Source organism: Staurois parvus, unplaced genomic scaffold, assembly GCF_062004578.1.
Source record: "Staurois parvus isolate SC_StPar_1 unplaced genomic scaffold, SC_StPar_1.0 ptg000163l, whole genome shotgun sequence".
NCBI classification, from domain to species: Eukaryota; Metazoa; Chordata; class Amphibia; order Anura; family Ranidae; genus Staurois; species Staurois parvus.
In genome coordinates this window covers 1,305,438-1,322,821 of record NW_028317959.1, presented here as the reverse complement: position 1 = coordinate 1,322,821, position 17,384 = coordinate 1,305,438, and the positions used below count along the sequence as shown (strand labels likewise).

At 44.6% G+C, this 17,384-nt stretch overlaps 1 protein-coding gene across 2 annotated transcripts in view; it reads left to right on the top strand.

Annotated features, from left to right (window-relative positions):
* The first annotated feature begins 9,482 nt into the window (after window positions 1–9,482).
* The window catches only part of LOC149462988 (heat shock cognate 71 kDa protein-like), a 53,324-nt gene continuing 45,422 nt past the window's right edge, over window positions 9,483–17,384 (top strand). Inside the window, exon 1 of one of the 2 annotated variants that reach the window (XM_089676053.1) lies at window positions 9,483–9,634. The gene's annotated coding sequence lies outside the window, so the exon portion shown is untranslated. Of the gene's footprint in view, window positions 9,635–9,768; window positions 9,933–17,384 lie in introns of those variants that run through there. The other variant, XM_089676052.1, reaches the window with a different exon arrangement.

Genomic DNA, 17,384 nt, shown 5'->3' with positions numbered 1-17,384 from the left:
TGCTTTACCTAGTAAACCGCCATTTATTTCCTCTATCAGCTCATCCCCCATAGCTATTACCTTTTGTATCACTCAACCTTTCCTCCTAGATTGTAAGCTCTAACAAGCCGGGCCCTCTGTTTCCTCTTGTACCAAATTGTATTGTAACTGTAATGTCTACCTTCATTTTGTAAAGCGCTGCGCAAACTGTTGGCGCTCTATAAATCCTGTATAATAATATAAATTCTGTATGATAATAATAACAATAATAATAATAACTGGCTCCTGTCTAAATTGTCCCTAGTATGTGTATGTATGACTGTGAGTTAGGGACCTTAGATTGTACACCCCTTGAGGGTTAGGGACTGATATGAATGTACAATATATATGTAAAGTGCTGTGTAAATTGACGGCGCTATATAAGTACCTGAAATAAATATTCCAGAATCTGGCACATTTCGTTGGAGCTGTGGGAATGTGTGTGTCATATTCGTTCCACGAACGTTTTATACATAGAACCTAGTGTGTGAAGGGCCCCTTATTCAAGATATATTACATGCGGTGACAGTAATGCTTTTTTATTCCTTGAGCTGTCTATTACATGGCGGCAAACCTTCTGTTCTTCATCCTTACCGTTGATTCCTCCATATTCACTGCTGTTACTTTTTGCAGCCTTACACAGGAGGTGGAGGGTGACACTATAAGGGGGTCATTTCCATGGTGTCACCTCTCCTCTCCGGCACACATTTAGCAGGCAGACGTAGGAGGAGAAGCAGCGTGTTAATGCTGAGTTATGATGAAGGAGGAGAGATGTCCACCCTGGGGCCCTCTCTGGTCTCATCAGCTGTGTGTGAACTCTGACATTCAACACCTCAGAAGAAACCAAGGCCTCTCCATTAATACCAGCCTCCCAAAATACCCCTCACATCATCCACTGCTGGGGCTGAGTCAGGAGATCCACATAAGGCATCTCATGTAGTCCAAGGTCACAAGCCGATCGTATGCTCCGATCTTCGCAAGAAATGAGTCTGAGCTGAGCTCCTTCTGTTCAGTAAAATATTCCTCAGTGATCCTGCCCTGAAGAACCTTGTTCAGGCACTTTCTGTTATAGGGTGACTACACTCTTTTCCTGTTTTTCAATTGCTCTCCTACTTTGTCACCCTGCATTATTATTCTTGCTGGGGATGGCAAAACGTATTCCTTAATTGCTTGCACTCCAGAGGATTTACCCCCCTTCATGACCAGGACATTTTAGCATTACGGCGCTGTGTTACTTTAACTGACAATTGGGCGGTCATGCAATGTTGCACCCAAATTAAATCTACATCCTTTTTCCCCACAAATTGAGCTTTCTTTCAGTGGTATTTAATAGCCTGTACGGTTTTTATTTTTTGCGAGATGAAAAAAAAGACTGACCATTTTGAGAAAAAAAACAATATTTTTAGATTTTTTTGCTATAACGCATGTCCAGTAAAAAAATTTAAAAAAACAAATTTCATCATAAATTTAGGCCCAAATGTATTCTGCTCCCAATACGTGTAAATTAATTGGTTTACGTGAAAGTTATAGTGTTTACAAATGGCGGTATAGATACTGGAATTTTTTACTTGTATTTTTTCATTTTTACTAGTAATGGCGAAGATCAATGACTTATAGCAGGACTGTGGTGGGCATTCTGGAACTGGGGGGAACTGACTTGGTATCACTGACATCCCCAGTGACACCAATACAGTAATCAGTGCTAAAAAAAACCCACTGACACTGTACTAATGGCACTGGGCAGGAAGGGGTTAACAAGAGGGGCGATCAAAGGGTTAACTGTGTGCTGTTTTACTTGTCTGTGTGCTTCACTGTAATCACACTGCTTTGGATGGCTGTGCTGTGCAGAGCCATCCAAAGCAGTAGCCACGAGCTGACAGAGAGGAGAACTCTATTGTTTACAGACAGTTCTCCTCCCCGTTGGAGATACTCGGTAATCACCGGGCACTGGCGAGTAATCACTGGGCACTGGCGAGTAATCACTGGCCGAGACCTGGTGATTGAGAGCCGCAGCCACGAATGGTGGCGCCGGTATGGGGAGTGCGCACCCGTGCCACCCTGTAGCAGTATATCTGCTATAGGGTGGTCGGGAAGTGGCTAAAGCTGAAGTTTTATTTTATATTTTGCCTTCCCTGATTCCTCCTTTTGCTTGCCTCCCAAGCCTTTTCTGACACTTCTCTCCTACATGGAACAATCATAATTTTTTTTGCTAGAAAACTACTTAGAACCTCCAAACATATATTTTTTAAGCAGAGGCCTTAAAGAATAAAATGTTGTTGTAAATTGTTTATGTCATATGATATTCGCGCAGTGTTTTTTGAAACGCAATTTTTTTGAGAAACAATACAATTTAATGAGTTTTAATGACCCAGAACATAATACCCAATTGTTTGGCAAAATATAAAAGATGACGTTACACCGAGTAAATGGATACCAAACATGTCACGTTTTAAAATTGGGCATGCCCATGCACCGGCGACAAACTACGTAAATGTTATTATCCATAGGCAACACTTTAAAATCCTTTAGTTTACCACTTTAGATTTACACGGGGGGTCTGGTGTTAAAATGACTGCCCTCAATCTGATGTTTATGGTGATACCTCACATGCGTAGTGCGATCGCTGTATACGTACCGACGTAGGACTGATGTGTGCGTTCAGCTTTGCATGTGAGCAGGGGGGACAGGGGCGCTTAAATTTTTTATTATTTTTTTTTTTTTTTCACACCGTACCTTTAATTTTTTTTAAAATCATTTTTATTGTTATAACAGGGAAAATGAATATAACATGTGACAGCAATGGGCAGAGACTGGTCCTCTTTACTGAAAGATCTGGAGTCTATTAGACCCCAGACCTCTCCTCTACCCCTCAAAGCTTCAGATCATATCAAGTTTGGTGTGATCAGATGATTTTCCCACCCCCCTAGGGGTTTATTTACATCCAAAACCGGAAGTAATCACTGCGTCCGGTTTCTTAGACCATAGAGATGTCGGAGCCGTTCCAGTCTCTGATCAGCTCTATGGTCAGCAGGGGAACCGCAGGCTGAACACTCGGGTCTACTGGTGGGATGGGAGAGCTGCGGAAGGCGGCAGGGGAACTTCTTTTCCCACTGCTTGTAAAAGTGATCCAACGGCTAAATAGCTGCTAGGATAGCTTGTCCAAGGTAGCCAACTGCCGACATCATCCCAATGAAACCACTGCAATTCAAGAACGTACAGGGACATCCTTGGGTGGAAAGTGGCTAAATAAAAATTTGTTCCATTTTTAGCACATGCCTTTTTTTTGACCCAGTGATGTCATCACTGGGTCTCTGAGGTTCTCTATGCAATGCAGGCAGATTGTGACTGGTGGGAGGGGTGAGCAGAGTGATGTACATAGCTTCCTGAAAACATCACAGCATAATGTCTCAGTACTCCTCTTAAAGGATAAGTTCACCTTTTTGGCAAAAATAATAAATGCACATTTTTTTTCCAGGTATAAAAATGTGTATTTATTATTTGTGTCTGCAGGAGCCTGAAAAACATTGCAGATCACTAAGAAAAAGGAAAGAGAGGTCTCCTGCGCTGCCAAACAAAAAATTATACTGTCTGTCAATCGAAGTGGCTGCTAACGCCTAGTTATAAATAGTAGGGGACAACAATACGTGACAAAAAGTGGTGCTGCACTACTTCACAGTGATTTACAACAATAGATATCAATACATCCGTGAACCATACATAACAGTGCAAATACTAAGGCTGGCCATAGACGGGTCGTAATGAAAAATCGGTTGTTGCTGGCACCGATGCTGCCACCAATGTCCACGAAAAACGGCCGTTTTTCGTGGATTTTCCAGCATGACCGATAAAAATAAACGAGAAGATCCGCGAAAAACGTCCGATGGTATTGCCCCACTAACGGTGTGAATATTGGCCGATTTTTCATGCGGGCGAAAATTTGGCTGATAAACGACCCGTCTGTGGCCTGCATTACACAAACGTGAGTGACACAATAAAAAGATAATCCCATGGCAATAAATATAAAAGTGGTGCATACAAGGAACAGGTGTAAAAAATACAAATTATGAAAATATATTCAAATGCGATGACATAAAACACCGCTCCAATAACAATAAAGTGACATAAACAAAACTGACATATCTCTAGTGCAGTGGTCGGCAAGCCGCGGCTCTTCACACAATTTAATGCGGCTCTTCTGTGTGCCGGGCGCCCGCTCCCCTCCCTCCTCTCGGGCGGCCGCTCCAAAAGTCAGGACTCTGCAGCTAGCCCAGCAATGGGCAAACTACGGCCCGGCGGACCTTTTAATCCGGCCCGTGGAGTGTGGCAAACATTGGCTGTCAGGATGTAGGCGGGGCAGCGTGACAAACTCCTCTCCTCTCACAGTCCACCCTGAAGACCGGAACGGCGCGGGAACACGTCGAGAGGAACGCGCGGAGCAAAGGTAAGTGAATTGACACAATATGGGGAATGAATTACTATAGGGGGGATGAATTACTATAGGGGGGATGAATTACTATATGGGGGATGAATTACTATAGGGGGGATGAATTACTATATGGGGGATGAATTACTATATGGGGGATTAATTACTATGGGGGATGAATTACTATGGGGGATGAATTACTATGGGGGATGAATTACTATATGGGGGATGAATTACTATGGGGGATGAATTACTATATGGGGGATGAATTACTACGGGGGATGAATTACTATATGGGGGATTAATTACTATGGGGGATGAATTACTATATGGGGGATGAATTACTATATGGGGGATGAATTACTATATGGGGGATTAATTACTATGGGGGATGAATTACTATATGGGGGATGAATTACTATGGGGGATGAATTACTATATGGGGGCTGAATTACTATGGGGGATGAATTACTATATGGGGGATTAATTAGTATGGGGGATGAATTACTATATGGGGGATGAATTACTATATGGGGGATGAATTACTATATGGGGGATGAATTACTATGGGGGATGAATTACTATATGGGGGATGAATTACTATATGGGGGATAAATTACTATGGGGGATGAATTACTATATGGAGGATGAATTACTATATGGGGGATGAATTACTATGGGGGATGAATTACTATATGGGGGATGAATTACTATGGGGGATGAATTACTATATGGGGGATGAATTACTATGGGGGATGAATTACTATGGGGGATGAATTACTATATGGGGGATGTATTTTCAGTTTTAAAAATGTGGCTCTCAAAATAAATTTCAATCGTGGTTTTGGCGAGATTTGGCTCAGTTGAAAAAAAAGGTTGCCCACCACTGCTCTAGTGTATATAAAAAACTCAAATGTGCAGTGGATAAATCAATCAATATAAAGGTGATCACAGAAACGTGGCAACAAAAAATATTCGTGGCCAAAAATACCAAATGTGCTTTGAATGGATATTACGTTAAAAACAAATAAAAAATTGTCACAAACGACAATACAATCAATGTAAATAAATAAATATAAAATCCCAAATATTGAGCAGAAATCACTGCAAAAAAAGTGCCAGGCAAAAAAAAACAGTCCCGAAAACTGAAAAATATAAATGAACTCATAAACCGATGTATGCGACTTCAAAACCGTGAACCAGCACAGTGATCACAGACAGAAGGACAATCCTTCACCGCCTAGCGTGCACACTCACCTTCGCATTGCGACCCACAAGGAGTCATAAGGCATACGTGTAGATAGATGAATGAATCTCGCTCATAAGGCAACAAAAGGTTCCTCTCCATGTCATCCAGCAATCGGTGATCTCCGTCTCCTTGAGGGCATATTTATTTATTTATTTCAGGTACTTATATAGCGCCGTCAATCTATGCAGTGTTTTTACATATACATTGTACATTCACATCAGTCCATAACCCTCAAGGGGTGTACAATCTAAGGTCCCTAACTCACATTCATACATACACATACTAGGGCCAATTTAGACAGGATCCAATTCACCTACCAGCATGTCATTGGAGTGTGGGAGGAAACTGGAGTACCCAGAGGAAACCCACGCAGGAACATATATTATTATTATTATACAGCATTTATATAGCGCCAGAAAGGTTTGCTCAGCGCTGTACATTATAGTGGGGGGGCAGTACATGAGACAATACAGTACAATACAATACACGAGGGGTTCGAGGGCCCTGCTCTTTGGAGCTTACAATCTAGGAGGGAGGGGATAGGGGTACAGGAGGAAGTGGCTGTGGGGGATGGAGTGGTAGGAGGAGTGGAGGAGATCGGTTGTTAGGTGAGGGCGGGGTAGGCTTCCCTGAAGAAATGGGTTTTCAGGGTGCGTCTAAAGGTGAGGAGGGTAGGTGACAGTCTGATGGATTGGGGTAGTGAATTCCAGAGGATGAGGGAAGTCCTGGAGAAGTCCTGCAGTTGGGCGTGGGAGGTGGAGACCAGGGACCTAGAGAGTAGGAGGTCTTGTGAGGAGCGAAGAGTACGGGTTGGGTGGTATTTGGGTATCAGGTCGGTGAGGTAGTTTGGGGCAGCGTTATGAATGGCTTTGTATGACAGTGTTAGTAGTTTGAATTTAATGCGTTGGGCAATCGGAAGCCAATGGAGGGAATGACAGAGGGGGGTGGAGCCAGTGGAGGGAATGACAGAGGGGGGTGGAGCCAGTGGAGGGAATGACAGAGGGGGTGGAGCCAGTGGAGGGAATGACAGAGGGGGGTGGAGCCAGTGGAGGGAATGACAGAGGGGGGTGGCAGAAGCAGAGCGGTTGGTAATGTGGATGAATCTGGCCGCTGAGTTCAGGATAGACTGAAGTGGGGATAGCCTGTGATGAGGTAAGCCAGTGAGGAGGGAGTTGCAGTAGTCCAGGCGTGAGATAATGAGGGAGTAAAAGAGTAGTTTAGTAGTGTCTGGGGTTAGGAACGTACGTATTTTGGAGATGTTGCGGAGGTGGAGCCTGCATGAGTTTGCCAACGATCAGACATGGGGCTGGAAGGACAGATTTGAGTTTAGAGTGACACCTAGGACTTTGGCTTGTGGGGTGGGACTGATGGTGGCGTTGTTGGTCGCGATGGAGGGGATGGGGGTGGGTGGGCGCGTATATAGCTTTAAATCCTCCTCCTCCAAAATGCTCATAGAAAGGGATCCGAGAAAAACTTCCACACTGCAATAGGTTTAACTTTATTGAATTCACAAGAAAAAAAAACTACTCACAATTAGAAAACAGGTCTGCAGACCCAACAAGCAAGCACTGTATCTGAACAGTAAGGATGTATGAGGTTTGGGAGTACCAAGATGGCGGTTGCCGTCCGTACCGGGATGACGTCACCATGCTTCCATCCTACATGTTACGGAAAGGGCCAGCTCACACTGCATGCGTTTCAGTTGCATTTTTTCTGCATCCAAAATGCACAGAAAGTAGGTTATATGGTTGTAAGTGTCATAGTTCAGATCAGTGCTTGCAGTTCCAGTGCGTTCTGGTTGCAAAAAAAAAAGTAGAGCAGGCTGGATTTTTTTTTGCACAGAACTGTACTGGAACATGGTAAAACGCATCAAAAACGCACCGGAATGCACCAAAAATGCACTGGAATGCACATGTACCTATTCTAATTGAAGAAAAAGAGAGGGAAAATGAACTGGAATGCATAAAGATGCACTGGAACGTGTAAAAAACGCACCGGAATGTGCCAAAAACGTGCATGCAAAAACGCATCCAGAATGCATCTGGACTGCGTTTCAGTTCAGTCCAGATGCGTTCTGGATGTGTTTTTGCATGCGTGTTTTAGAGTTGTTTTGGCGCATTCCGGCGCATTTTTTATGCATTCTAGTTCATTTTTTCTCCTCTCTTTTTCTTCAATTTAAATAGGTGCATGTGCATTCCAGTGCATTTTTTGATGTGCTTTACTGCGTTTCAGTACAGTTCTGTGCAGGAAAAATGCAGCCTGCTCTACTTTTTTTTTCTGCAACTGGAATGCACTGGAACTGCAAGCATTGATGTGAACTATGAAGCTGTCAACCATATAACCTACTTTCTGGGAGCATGCATGTGATCAGCACAGGGCCAATCAGCACTATTCAGACAGAGGTCAGGGGTTCTGCATCCTCCTAGAGCAGAAAGAATACTCCTACAAGCTTTACCATGTGCTCTGCGGAACACTGATAGAAGTCACAAGACTGTTCTAACTGCTGATGAGAAAAGGTATTTAGCAGTTTATATTTACTAAAATAATTGCATTCCCATATAGTGTGTACTGTGGGAGGCCCAGGGGTGGACTGACAACTCATGGGGCCCCGGGCAATAGGGGATCATGGGGCCCCTGTGTCCTTGCCCAAACTCAAAAAAGCCTATGAAAAAGGTACCAGGGGCATCTCATGGGGCCCCCTACTGACCCCGGGCCCTCGGGCAGTGCCCGAGTTTCCAAATGGTCAGTCCGCCCCTGGGGAGGCCAGATACAGTGGATGCAGGGTCCGTGGTGCAGTAACACTTTAAATGCGCACAATTGCCTCTATAATTATGTACGGCTTTTAGAGCAATTTTATGCATTTGGGGCCAGTTCACACTACATGCGTTTCAGTTGTTTTTTTTCTGCATCCAAAACGCACAGAAAGTAGGTTATATGGTTGTCAGCATCATAGTTCACATCAGTGCTTGCAGTTCCAGTACGTTCTGGTTGCAAAAAATGTAGAACAGGCTGCATTTTTTCTGCACAGAACTGTACTGGAACGCAGTAAAATGCATCAAAAATGCACCGGAACGCACCAAAAATGCACTGGAATGTACATGTACCTATTCTAATTGAAAAAAAAGAGAGGAGAAAAATGAACTGGAATGCATAAAAATGCACTGGAATGTGTCAAAAATGCACCGGAACAGGCTGCATTTTTTCTGCACAGAAGTGTAAAACGCATCGAAAATGTACTGGAACGCAACAAAACGTACCAAAACGCACTTATATGCAAATGTCAAATGTTAAATTTAAAAAAAGAGAGGGGAAAAAATGAACTGGAATGCATAAAAAACGCACTGAAACATGTAAAAAACACACCAGAATGCGCCAAAAAGCATCAAAAACGCATATGCAAAAACGCATCCGGAATGCATCTGGACTGTGTTTCTATAGTGTGAACTGACCCTTAATTCAGCGCATGTGAACATCATAGATTATCAGTTCAAACTTTTCAAAATCAAATCTGCCAGGTCCGGGACGCATTTTGCGTTTTCTTGTCCTAGCTCTAAGCCCAAGAAAAAAGTTTTGTCTGGAGTTCTGCTTTAACTATTTCAGAACGCTCCCTTGGGTCTGCTTGCTTTCAGCGATGCCGTGTCGCGTGAACATCAGCCAGCTGCGCCTGAAAACGCACGGCGAAATACGAAAGCGTTAGACTTAGATAACAACCAGCCAAAAATAAAAATCCAGAAGCTTCTCCTGTGCGCTGGTCCCTCTCCTTGCCCTCCCTCTGCTGGACGGTGATGTAAGGGGGGAGCGGAGGGTGGAGAGACACACAGGGACGTCCAGAAGCTTCTGAATCCCGTCACAGCTGTGCTGGGAGAAACCAACCACCATCTGTATTTAGAGGACGAGCCTGCGGCGGGGGGATCAGTCAGAGCACGGGGAGCAAGCCTGAACAGGTGAGCCAGAGCCATCCATCCGTGTGCGTCCATCCTGCATCCATCCGTGTGCGTCCATCCTGCGTCCGAACGCTTTACAACGCCTGCGCCTTTTATTGTTCTGGAGACGCTACTTTGCTGCAAGTCAGGATTTCACCATTGCATCGCCAACACTGGCAATATTAGGGGCCCATTTACACCGATGCGCTTTGGGAACGTGTGCGCAAATGCCACACATGGCACGTTCCATGCATTGATGGGTTACATTCATTTTGTGACGCACCCCAATTAACGAAGGCACGGCACATGTATTAAGATGGTGAGGCAACAAAAGTGTGTTGCAGCAAAAAAGTTTGCGGCGTGTGCAATTTTTGGATGCTTTGTTGTGTTGGAAGCCTATTTGTTTTATTGTGCTGCCTAAATGTAGTGTGCGTTTTGCTGCATGTGCAGCAACGTGTGTTACATGTGCTGTTGTGCCATTTATTTGGAGTTGCACCCCAATGAACTAACGCAACGCATGTGCACTGCATGGCGAGGCGTCAGAGTACGCTGTGGAAAGAAATGTTTGCAGCGTCTCTGATTTTTGGCTTGTTGCGTTGAAAGCATATTCATTTTAATGGGCTGTTTAAATGCAACACGCATTACTCCATGTGCAACAATGCGTGTAATTCCATGTGCAGCAATGCGTTTTACTCCATGTGCAGCAATGCGTGTTACTCCATGTGCAGCAATGCGTGTTACTCAATGTGCAGCAATGCGTGTTATTCCATGTGCAGCAATGCGTGTTACTCCATGTGCAGCAATGCGTGTTACTCCATGTGCAGCAATGCGTGTTACTCCATGTGCAGCAATGCGTGTTACTCCATGTGCAGCAATGCGTGTTACTCCATGTGCAACAATGCGTGTTATTCCATGTGCAGCAATACGTGTTATTGCATGTGCAGCAATGCGTGTTACTCCATGTGCAGGAATGCATATTACTCCATGTGCAGCAATGCGTGTTACTCCATGTGCAGCAATGCGTATTACTCCATGTGCAGCAATGTGTGTTACTCCATGTTCAGCAATTCGTGCTACTCTGTGATCAGCAATGCATTCTACTCCATGTTCAGAAATGCGTGTTACTCCATGTGCAGGAATGCGTGTTATTCCATGTTCAACAATGCATATTACTCCATGTTCAGCAATGCATATTACTCCATGTTCAGCAATGCATATTACTCCATGTGCAGCAATGCGTTGTACTCCATGTGCAGCAATGCGTTGTACTCTATGTGCAGCAATGCGTTGTACTCCATGTGCAGCAATGCGTTGTATTCCATGTTCAGGAATGCGTATTACTCCATGTGCAGCAACGCACATTAAATGCGCTTCAGAACCATTCATTTTGAGTAGCACCTCAATGAACTAAGGCAACGCTCATGCATTGCACGGAGAAGCAACAAAGTGCATTAGGACAAAAGAATGTTTGCAGCACGTCTGATTTATGGGATGCTTTGTTACGTTGGAACCGTTTTTATTTTAATGGGTTACCTAAATGTAGTGCGCACTTTACTGCATGTGCAGCAACACATGTTGCATGTGCTGCAGTGCCATTCATGTAGAATAGCACTTAAATAAACGTAATGCACGTGCATTGCATGGCAGGGAACCAACATGTGTTGTGGCAAAAACTTTTTTGCGCATCTGAATTTTGGTGCGTATTGTTGCATTTGAAGTCTATTAAATGTAATGAGCTGCCTAAGCACAACACAGGTTTTATTCCATGCGCAGCAACGCACATTACATTTATTTTGCATAGCACCCAAATAAACTAAAACAATGCACATGTATTGCAACACGAGGCACCAAAATGCGTTGCAGTAAAAAGTTTGTGTCACGTTCACTTTTCGGGACGTATTGTTGCGTTGTAATCCAATTCATTTTACATCACATAAGTAGTGACATTCATTATGAATGGCACCCCAATGCACTAAGGCAACGCACAGGCATTGCATGGTTGTGGCACCGAAGTGCGTTGCTGCAAAAAGTTTTGCGGCACGTCTGATTTTTGTGACGCTTTGTTGCATTTGGAAGGCTATTTATTTTAACAGGCTGCCTAAATGGAATGTGCGTTTTACTCCACGTGCAGCAATGCATGTTACATGATTTTGAACAACACCCAAATGAACTAAAGCAACGCACATGCATTGCATGACAAGGCATCAAAGTGCGTTGCGGCAAAAAGTTTGCAAGCTCTTGATTTTTGGGTCGTATTGTTGCTTTGGAAGCCTTACTTTAATGTGCTACCCAGGGGCGGACTGACCATTTGACCACTCGGGCACTGCCCGAGGGCCCGGGGTCAGTAGGGGCCCCATGAAATGCCCCTGGTACCTTTTTTATAGGCTTTTTGGGTGTGCTTTGAGTGTGGACAAGGACACAGGGGCCCCATGATCCCCTATTGCCTGGGGGCCCCATGAGTTGTCAGTCCACCGCTGGTGCTGGCTAAATGCAACGTGCGTTTTACTCCACGTGCAGCAATGCATGTTACAGTCCCATTCACTTTCAACAGCACCCAAATGAACTAAAGCAACGCACATGCATTGCATGGCGAGGCATCAAAGTGCGTTGCAGTAAAAACTTTGTGGTGCATTCAAACTTTGAGACATATTGTTGCATTGGAAACCTATTCATTGTACGTCATGTGAGCAGTGACATTCATTTTGAATAGCACCCCAATGAGCTAAAGCAACGCACATGCATTGCACGGTGATGCATCAAAGTGCATCGCAGCACAAATTTACAGTGCGTCCGATTTTTCAGATTGTTTTGTTGCGTTGGAAGCCGATTCATTTTACAACATGCGTTGCAGTGCTATTCATTCTGCATAGCACCCCAATGAACTGCAACGCATGGCAACTCACCAAAGCGTGTTGCGGCAAATATTTTGCAACATGTGCGATTTTGGAATGTTTTTGTGTAACGCAAGTTCATTGATTTTAATGGTCTGCCTAAATAAATGTGCGTGTTAGTGCACATGCAGCAACACGTGACATGCGTTGCAGTGCCATACATTTTTAATAGTTCCCCAGTGCATACGCAGATACGTTGCAATGTGCTGCAACGCATGGCAATGCTCCATAACAGGGGCGGACTGACCATTTGGGAACTCGGACACTGCCCGAGGGCCAGAGGTCAGTAGGGGGCCCCATGAGATGCCCCTGGTACCTTTCATTGGCTTTTTTGGGTGTGGTTTGAATGTGGGTGAGGACACAGGGGCCCCATTATCCCCTATTGCCTGAGGGCCCCATGAGTTATCAATACGCCTCTGCTCCATAATGCAATGTTGGGTGTTGCAGCAAAACCTTTGTGACATGTTCAATTTTTTAGCGATGTTTTGATGTGGCTGAAGCCCATTGATTTTAATGGGTTGCCTAAACGCATGACATAACAATGCAGTAAAAGGGCCCTTTCCCATGGATCAGGTTTTGATGCATTTTTGGTGTTTAAAAAGTGGAAGAAAAATGCATGAAAAATGTACCCCTTTAAATCCTATGGAACGCTTCACACCATTGTGCTGCAGATGCGGTGCGTTTTTAAGGCTGCTTTCATACTGATACTTTTTGCTGCGTTTTTACTATGCTGAAAACGCAGCAAAGACGCAATCCTATGGGACTCCTCACATTACTGTGCTAAGTGGTCGTGCACTTTGAAAAGTTCTGTCTGCTGCATCTTTGGGGAGGTTTTCAAAACCACAACAAAAACGCAGTTCCAGATTGAAATGAATAGAAAACGCGTAAAAATGCATCAATAATGTGCCTGCGTTGCACTTTTGGTATTTTTTGAGTTTCACAGGTGCATGCTGGGAGTCAGGCATGCAGAAAACACATGGGAAACGCATTAAAAACCCCCCTCATATGTGGAAGCACAGTGGTTAAATGGTTAGCACTTCCACCTAGCAGTACTAAGGTTGTTGGTTCAAATCCCAGCCACGGCAACACCTGCCTGGAGTTTGCATGTTCTCCCTGTGCCTGCGTGGGTTTCCTCCGGGTACTCCGGTTTCCTCCCACACTCCAAAGACATGCTGGATTGTTAACTGGCTCCTGTCTAAATTGGCCCTAGTATGTGTATGTATGAATGTGAGTTGGGGACCTTAGATTGTACACCCCTTGAGTTTTAGGGACTGATGTGAATATACAATATATATGTAAAGCGCTGAGTAAATTGACAGCGCTATCAGGGGCGGACTGACAACTCATGGGGCCCCCGGGCAATAGGGGATCATGGGGCCCCTGTGTCCTTGCCCAAACTCAAAAAAGCCTATGAAAAAGGTACCAGGGGCATCTCATGGGGCCCCCTACTGACCCCGGGCTCTTGGGCAGTGCCTGAGTTTCCAAATGGTCAGTCCGCCCGAGCGCTATAAATAAATATCATATTTTTTTCATTGGAAAAGTGTGAAAGCAACCTAAAAGTCCTGCATGCTGCTTTTTTTTTAGCATGTTAAAAAACTGCATCAAAAGCGCATATCCCCTTTGAAATGAATGGAAAACGATCAAAATCACATGCGTTTTTATGCATTTTCTAAGTTTCACAGTTGCATGGTGCGAGACAGGAATCCAGAAAACATACTAAGAATATGATATGCATTTGAAAGGGCCCTAAGCCCTGGTTCACACTGAATGCGACTTTAAAATTTAAGTGAAGTGCGAAATTCAAAGCCGCAGATCAGTACGATTTGTACCTACAATTTCACTGTGCCTTGTGACTTCATTTAACAGAACTCTGTGCAAGTCCCAATGAAATCGGGGAAAAAAGTAACACAGGAACTGTTTTTGAAATTGTGCGACTTCTAATCGCACTGATTAAGACAGTGCCAGGGATACATTAGATGTGACTTCAGGTATGATTTGTAAATCGCATATTGCACCTGAAGTTGCACAGGTGTGAGCCGGTATGGTTAGCTTAATGCAGGCCATAGACGGGTAAAAAATTGGCTGATTTTTCGAAAAAAAAAAAAAAAACCATGAAAAATCGGTCGTTCGGTCGGCCAACGTTACCACCAACAGTAAAAAAAAAAGTCGGCCAACAAAATCATAAAGTTCATCCCATAATTTCTGTCCCTTGCAGGTCACGGCTCATGCGCGGATTTTTTATCGGTAAAACGATCGGCCGATTGGCCCATCATTGCCGGGATAATCGGCCGATCGTCAAAATTGCCCACAAATTTTCCAACATGACTGATAAAAAAAATGTGCAAAAAACCTGAAAAACGGCCGACCAATTACTCCACTAACAGTGAGAAAATCGGACGATTTTCAAACCGTCTATGGCCGGCATTAGGCAGCATGATGTCTAAGTAGAGCGCCGTTCAGTGGTGACGTGCAAACAGCGGCGGCGTTGGCAGTGTGCATACAGCAAGTAGCTCTGCCACTGCACTGACTGCACTGCACTGGATCGCTCCGCCCACTGCTCAGCCTGTGAATGTAGCCTTTACTATTCCCAGAGTTCAGCTTTTTCCATTACTCGCTCAGCCTGTCTATGGCTCTGGCTGCTGGATGGGCGGGGCATTGTGACAGCGGTGGGCAGGGCTCTGATCTCTGCTCAGTGGAAAGTTTTATCTGGTTATTTATCAGTACAAATTGCCCCCCCCCCTTCTACAGAGGAGGGGTGGATTGCAACACTCATGAACCAATCAATGCATCAATGATCCTATAAACCTGTATATATATATATTAGGGGCGGACTGACCATTTGGAAACTTGAGGGCCCGGGGTCAGTAGGGGGCCCCATGAGATGCCCCTGGTACCTTTTTCATAGGATTTTTTGAGTTTGAGCAAGGACACAGGGGCCCCATGATCTCCTATTGCCCGGGGGCCCCATGAGTTGTCAGTCCGCCCCTGATATATATATACATGTGACTGTCATTTCTCATAGTAACCAATCAGGAACAAATGACAGTTGCAATTTTAAGGGCTCCAGTTGCAGTTTAACCCCTTCACGCCGGCCGCATGCAAATGTGCGACCTCCCGGCATCTGAGCCTAGACGCTGAGCGGCCGCACATTTGTGTTCATGTAACAAAAAACATATGTGCTGAGAGCGCTCCCAGCACACATGTCCGGTACTCACGGAAAGGTCCCGGTCCGCTCTTTCGATCGGGACCTTTCCCGATCACGTGACCAGCCGTGACGTCACAGCGGCCACATGACACTAAGCCCCACCAAATTCCGCCCACCTCCCGGCGCAGGAACTCCTCTTCGTTGGCGTGAAGGGGTTAAAGATATAATGGAATCTAATATTATTTTGCCGATTCTGGTTCCTCCACTCTCATCAACACATTCATTTTCTTTACACCTTTTATTTATATCCAGTGACACCATCACTGGGTCTCTGTGCTTCTCTATGCAAGTCTTCTCTATGCAAGTCTTCTCTATGCAATGATGCCCCTCATTAACATGCTAATGACGTTTTTTAAATACAACTTTTCTGTTATCATTACACACCTTATTTTAGACTCAGTCACACCATCACTGGGTCTCTGTGCTTCTCTATGCAATTCTTCTCTATGCAATGGCGCATCTTATTGACATGCTAAGGACATTTTTTTGTAAATACAACCTTTCTCTTGTCATTACACACCTTATTTTAGACTCGGTGACATCACTGTTTCCCTGATTTTCAATTGCTCCCTTGTGCTGTCACCCTGTACAGGGGCCGAATTACCATTTGGAAACTCGGGCACTGCCCAAGGGCCCGGGTCAGTAAGGGGCCCCATGAGATGCCCCTGGTACCTTTCATAGGCTTTTTTTGGTGTGGTTTGAGTGTGAGCAAGGACACAGGGGCCCCATGATCCCCTATTGCCTGGGGGCCCCATAAATTTTCAGTCCGCCCCTGACCCTGTATTGTTATTCCTGCTGGGGATGGTCAAACATATTCCTTAAAGATGAAGTCTAATGTTATATTTTGCCTTCCCTTCCCTCTATCCATGTAATATGCTAATGATATGTCTCTTGTCATTACATAACTTTTTTTAACCCAGTGACATCATCACTGGGTCTCTATGCTTCTCTATGCAATGCAGGCAGATCATGGCTGTTGGGAGGGGATGGGAGGGTTCTGTACATAGCTTCCAGAAAACAGCACAGCAATCTGCCTCGCTACTCCTCTCAATGACCTCCAGTCCTGATATAAGCAGTGGGCTGGCTTTTGGGAGGAGTTATGCAAATATAAAAATGCCCTGATTGGTGGGTGTCAGTCTGGAGGCGTGGGCATTTCTGTATTGCATGATAATGCTCACATGCAATTCTGAGCCTATAGGATTGAAAGAACAGAAATCCAATGAATGAAAGGGGCGGGGCCAGGGACTGTCAGGGTGGGGAGGAAAGTTCTAGATGATGCTGGACGTCCTTCAGCCAGGACTTGCTGCAGCTTCTGAGGCACCTTATGAGAAGCTCACAGTGTGCAGTGAAATCAGAGCAAACTATTTCAGTCCAGAGAGAGGGTGGAGGTCAGATTTAGGGCCAGTTCACACTAAATGCGTTTCAGTTGCTTTTTTCTGCATCCAAAACGCACAGAAAGTAGGTTATATGGTTGTCAGTGTCATAGTTCACATCAGTGCTTGCAGTTCCAGTGTGTTCCAGCTGCAGAAAAGAAAGTAGAAGAGGCTGCATCTTTTCTGCATAGAACTGTACTGGAATGCGGTAAAACGCATCACAAACGCATCGGGACGCACAAAAATGCACTTGTTCTTAAACTGAAGAAAGGGCAAAAAATGAACTGGAATGCATAAAAAAC